A 6,288-nucleotide genomic window follows, 5' to 3' on the forward strand; every position below is an offset into this window, starting at 1 on the left:
GGACAGGTCAGTCTGGAGAACCTGGAGAAAACCCACGCAAACCCCATGCAGAAAGGCCCTTATTCTAACCGGGTCTTTTTGAGTCTTTTTGAGTCTTTTTGCTTCCAGAGAACATCGCTAACCACTTTACCTCTGGAGGTGCAGGTGCAGGTGTCAGAGCTGAAGATGCTGAGATCGTTCTTGGGAAAGACCAGGATGGACAGGATTAGATATCATCATATAATCCAGGGACGGCTCAGGTTGTACGGTTTGAAGATTCAAATCAGCGAGTGAAGGTGGAGATGGTCCCTGATCAGGGACAGGGATTATGTTGGACAAAGGATGTTGACGACGGAGTTAAAGAAGAAGACCACAGAGAAGGTTTATGAGGACAGATGATCCGCTGTGGCACCGTGTGCGTTGGGTCTAGCAGGGACTTTAGCGTAGCGTGAGAGCGACAGACAATAAAAGGTCACACTCTTCTTTTTCTTTCCTCTCAAATCTCTTTTTCACGTTGACGCAGCTTTGGAAAAACCTCTGGAGTTTATTTGCAGATTGAAACAGTGGCTTGTAAAAATGTTTCCAGCCATTTGGGTTTTTCCACCGTTTCTTTGAGGGACACGCTCACCTTTTTCCTTTTTTTCTTTTTTTGGGTCGTCACTTGTAGACAGGTCTCATTTTATTCACATGCAGCCTCTTTCATTATCACATTTTTGAAAATTGCAAATAACGTCTGCTGTAACTAATGGTTTCCTCTCTGGGACTCGTGTCCGTGGTGACGACAAGTGGATGAGAAACAGATTATGGTTATTACGTTTCTGGAGAAGGAGCAGAATCAAAGGCTGAATTAGGGATCGGGACGGAGGAGAAGAAGAAGCAGAAGAAGCAGCACAGTAAGTTGAGAGTTTCAGTGGGAGTGGGAGCCTGAGGCAGCAGCTGGATAACAAGCAGGAGAAACTCTGTGAACCCAGACACTTGAATTGCAGTCAAGTTAAAAATGAAAATAAAGAAAATACATCTTCACTCACCGCAGTGAGTGAAGTGGGTGTTGAGTCGTTTGACGATGAAATGTGGAGAAAGTAGTTCCTGTGTGAATTGGCGGCGTCTCCCGAGGGGACGGTCGTAAAGAGTTTACTGAAAGGCCTCAGGATTTATGTGACGTGATCGTCAGCAAGACGGCTCAGCTGTTGGACGGTGAAGAGGAAACTGGCGCGCAGACACCGCTGACCGGCGTCTGTGTCGCCATCGTGTGCCATGTGGTTCTGGAACGAGGCCCTGACCCCGGGGTCAAACCACAGAATGCCACCAGAGAGGGTCAGAGAAGGAGAAGACGAGCTGTTTTACAGTCACTTCCCCTTCATGTCATTCTTCACCTCTGCTTCTTGGCAGTTTCCCTCCTTTTTTTTCGCTTTTTTCTTTCTTGACTTCCTCCCTCTTTCTATTTTAAAGTCTGCTGCTCTGAAGTGAAATGAGAAACCTCAGTCCTTCTGACCTACATGGATTCTGGAGGTGATTAAGTCAGAAGTGCTGAGTGTAGTTTTCTCTGGACTTCATGTTTGTGTGTTTAGGTCACAGATGATGACGCTCGCCTGTCTTTAGGTTCATCAAACACTTTGGTCCAGATTATGTCCACAGCGCTGAAGTTTGGACATTGTCCTCCGCATGCGGGTCGCGGGACATTGAGGTCAATCCCGGTTGACATGGGGTCACAACCTGGACAGGTTAGTCTGGAGAACCTGGAGAAAACCCAAGCAGAAACCCCATGTCGCGACAGTCGTGTGTCAATGAAAAACTTAAGTCACCTAGAATTCTTCATGTTGTCAAATTGATAATGTCCAAGTGAGTCCATGTGGGAATACGGCTCGAGCAGGTTGAGCAGAGAAGTTCAGACTTTGTCCTGCTCTTCCGGGGGAATCCCGAGGCGTACCCAGGCCAGCCAAGATCCATAGACTCTCCAGCAGGTCCTGAGGTCATCCATCCAGAGTAATGGACAGCAGAGGTGAAGGAGAGGGCGGAGTGGGTGGTTGATGTGCGACAGAGGGTCTACAAGACGGTAGTGACACCTGCTATGATGTATGGCTTGAAGACTGACACTGTCTCAAAGATGGGAGGCGTCAGAGCTGAAGATGCTGAGATCTTTCTTGGGAGAGACTGGGATGGACAGGATGAGAAATGAGTATATAATCCAGGGGCAGCTCAGGTTGAACGGTTTGGAGATTAAAATCCGAGAGTGAAGGTGGAGACGGTCCCTGATCAGGGACAGTTGGACAAAGGATGTTGAAGATAGAGGAAAAGACCACAGAGAAGGTTTATGAGGATATGGAGGGATGGAGGCAGATGATCCACTGTGGCGCCCCCAAAAGGGAAGACGCTGAAAGATGATTTAATTTGTGTTGGACTTGTTTTTGAAAACAGGTTCAGGTTCACGCAGTAACAAAACTCTATTGAAGTTATTTTATTTTCAACAGCAGCTGCAAAGTCGAGCTAAAACAATCTTTAAAGATAATGACCGGATTAGAGCGGTTCACGTGTAAACATGAACGCTCCGTCATGCAGTGGCCCTGAGGCTTGGTTCTGAACTCGGCTGGTTCCTGCAGCTGGACTCTGAGACAACAAACAGCTTCATGACCTCCTCCCGTTCACTGACGCCATTCAATGTCTTCACTGGGACAGACACAACGTCCTCTGTCTCTGCATTTACACTGAGACGCCTAAAACTGACCTGGACACGCCGGCCCGACTTCTAATTCAAAGCTGTAGTACGTAACTTTTACATATGAATGGTAAATGCTCTGCATTTACACCTGAACCCAAAATTATTGCCAGGAAACTGTAAAGTTTTGTTAGCGAATGCAAACAGTTTGCGAGGAAACAGAAACGCTTTAAAAGGGAATGTTTTGAATGAACAAAAGTTTTTTGAGTGAACGCATAGTTATTACAAAGGAACGCAAAGTTATTACGAAGGAACGCAAAGTTATAGCAAAGGAACTTAAAGTTATTGCAAAGGAACATAAAGTTATTGCGAAGGAACGTAAAGTTGTAGTGAAGAAACGTAAAGTTATTACGAAGGAACGTAAAGTTATAGTGAAGAAACGTAAAGTTATTACGAAGGAACGCAAGTTATAGCAAAGGAACTTAAAGTTATTGCGAAGGAACGTAAAGTTATTGTGAAGGAAAGTAAAGTTATTGAGAAGGAACGTAAAGTTATTACGAAGGAACATAAAGTTATTGCGAAGGAAAGTAAAGTTATTGAGAAGGAACGTAAAGTTATTACGAAGGAACATAAAGTTATAACGAAGGAACATAAAGTTATTACGAAGGAACACAAAGTTATTTCGAAGGAATGCACAGTTTTAGCGAAGGAACGTAAAGTTATTGCGAAGGAATGTAAAGTTATTGCGAAGGAATATAAAGTTATTGCAAAGGAATGTAAAGTTATAGTTCAGTTTTCCATTCATTTGTAATTTCTGCTGACTTTGATGTAAAAAATGTTCAGATTAACCACAGAGTTGCGTCTTTAGGATGAATGAGTGAGTGAATGAATTAAAGTGAGTGTAGGTTACAGAGTTAAAGAGCCACACATGTTTTTCCTCAGATGTGAATTTAATGAATAATCTCTGATGTGGTTACAGATTTTATTCTCTGACTGTAACAAAGCAGCTGCTGCAGCTCATTCACTCACTCACTCATTTACTCACTCACTCACTGAAGCCTTTCATTCATTCACATCTGTCCAGGGAACAATTTATCTGATTTGTATCTAATTTTATCTGATATTTATGTAAAAAAAAAAAAATCAAAGTATATTTTATTTTCTGCTGTTTCACATGAAACAAGACGTTCATGTGTTCATTCTTCCTCCACAGTTAGACCTTCTTAATCCCACACTGAAGTCCTTTATCTCAGTTTGAAGATCTCAATCCCAGATTTAAATTCTTTATCCCAGATTGAAGTTCTCTTATATTTTATTTTACATTTAAATCCATGTATAAACTTTAAATCAGTGTTTCTTTTTCATCATGAAAAAGTTCATTGGTAGAATTCAGAAAAAAAATCTTTTTTAAATCCAGTCGCAGACGAAGAAGAATCTCAGGATTAATCCACACATCGAACATTCCCAGTACAGTCCTGGAAACTTTTCACGGGAATTTTTGTTTGGGGAAATGATGGGAATTTACTTAAAGAAATATAGAGTCATATAGAGTGTGTGTGTGTGTGTGAGTGTGAGATCAGCTGGTAATTAAATCACAGCGATCAGGACGTGAACTCAGTCTGTTCTCTCCCAGACTGCACTGGGGTGAAATCCCACCATGCGCTCATGCCCGTAACTCAAGTGCAGCCAAACCAACACTCATTAGTGAAACAATCCTCACACACACACACACACACACGTACGTCTGTGTGTGTGTGTGCGGGGTGAGATTTCATGTTGTTCTGGAGGATTTTGTCATCACGAGCTCAGAACACATTATATTGTTTCAATATCTCTCGTATTCCAAATACCTGTAACATTTTCCGATTTGCTAATATTTTCCATGATATTTTGCCACATTTTTTTTTCTTGATCCGCACGTTTATCCACTCTTTGTTTGCACAAGATTTATTCACGTTACACAACGATACCCTTCAAGTGAGTGCCCCATACTTTAATGTGCTTATTAATCTTTATGAAACAGACCTGTGTGCGTGTGTGTGTGTGTGTGTGTGTGTGTGTGTGTGTGAGAGTTTTTATGAGTAATGTTAACGAGCGCTAAGTCTAATGCACTTTATTAATCCTTTTAAAGTCACTGAAAGGTGTGTAAAGGTACGACTTTAAAGTCACAGTTCTGGGTTTTTCCAGTGTTTTTATGCGACACAGTGAGACAAAAGTCCACTTAACAAAAGACAAAACTCTGAAAAGAACACACGCACGTCTTTATCTCACTGTGACACAGACTTTTCCACCAGAAAACTGAAGTTTGTAAACCACTCACTCTCCCACACCAAACCTCATAGAGAAAACCAGTGATTTTAACATCACACACACACACACACAGGAGTTATTGATCCACTGCTGCCTCCATCACTAAGTTCAAATGTCTTATTTGAATAAATTTGGCTTTTGAAATATTTCATTTAAACTTAACTCTGTGACACAAAGTGACCACACGAGGCAGCAGAGGACCAGCAGCTCCTGTGTCCCTGCGAGCTAAAATCACTGATTTTGGACTTTGGTGTGGGAGAGTGAGTGGTTTTACAAACTTCAGCTTCCTGTTGGAGAAGTCCGTCTCACGGTGAGATAAAGACGTGGACACATTGTTTCAGTGTATGTGTCATTTCCTCTAACAACCACAGCCCTTTGATTCAGGATCTTATCGTTCGACCTTTGTTGGCTTTATGTGAGGTGAGCTGCAGAATTCTGGTCTTATTAATCAGCGTCAGTGGAGGGAAAACCGAGTCATAACCACCGCACACTTCACTCTTCCTGTCCTTTCTATGTGAAGAATTTACTGCTGCGACCGTAAACCTGAGCGGTGGGGGCAGGGCTCGGCGTTCGTCTCGTTATAAAGAGCTTGTCTCGCCCTGCACACACATTAGTGTGTGAAGTAATTGTTTGCGAGGCTGCGTTTTATTTGAATCCTTCTGTTGCAGCTTAATAGCGAGCGTTCGCTGGATAAATCAATCCTCCGGGCTGGACTCAATTACTCCGGGCTTGATTTTGATCACCGCTGCAGGGGCAAACGAGAGCCGACGTGGAAAACATGTACCTTTTTTATGTGAACCTGAAACTCATTTGGACGCGCACTGCGCCCGCCCGCCCGCCCGCCCGCGCCGGCTCTGACGTGGTTTTTTCGGGGAGTTCGGGGGTTAGAGGTTGTTGATACAAAGTGGTTTGAGCACCTCAGCCGCTCACGTCATGCTGCTTGACGTCAGCACAGAGCGAAGAGCAAATACCTGCTCAATCAAGTCACCGCACACACACGCAACAATGACACGCTCTTTGGGTCGAGTGGAAGTTCGGCAAACTCTGCTTCCACTGGAGACCACGCACACAACTTTAGGAGGTTTTTGTGGATTTCAGAGAAGTTGAGTTGATGGATTTTTTTCATTCTCTCACATACGACAACACTTTAACGTGTTTTCATCGTAAACAAAATAAATCCACACGTTCACTTCAGGAGAACATCTAACCAGAGCATGAAGGAGAGGAGAGGCAGGTCTCTGAAAACAGATGTTTAGACTCTGCAAATCAAATCTATGTCAGTTTATGTCTACGATGTCTACGTCACATGTTCTCGTCTTTATCCCACTGTAAGACAGACTTTTCCA

Source organism: Solea solea, chromosome 21, assembly GCF_958295425.1.
Source record: "Solea solea chromosome 21, fSolSol10.1, whole genome shotgun sequence".
Lineage (NCBI taxonomy): Eukaryota > Metazoa > Chordata > Actinopteri > Pleuronectiformes > Soleidae > Solea > Solea solea.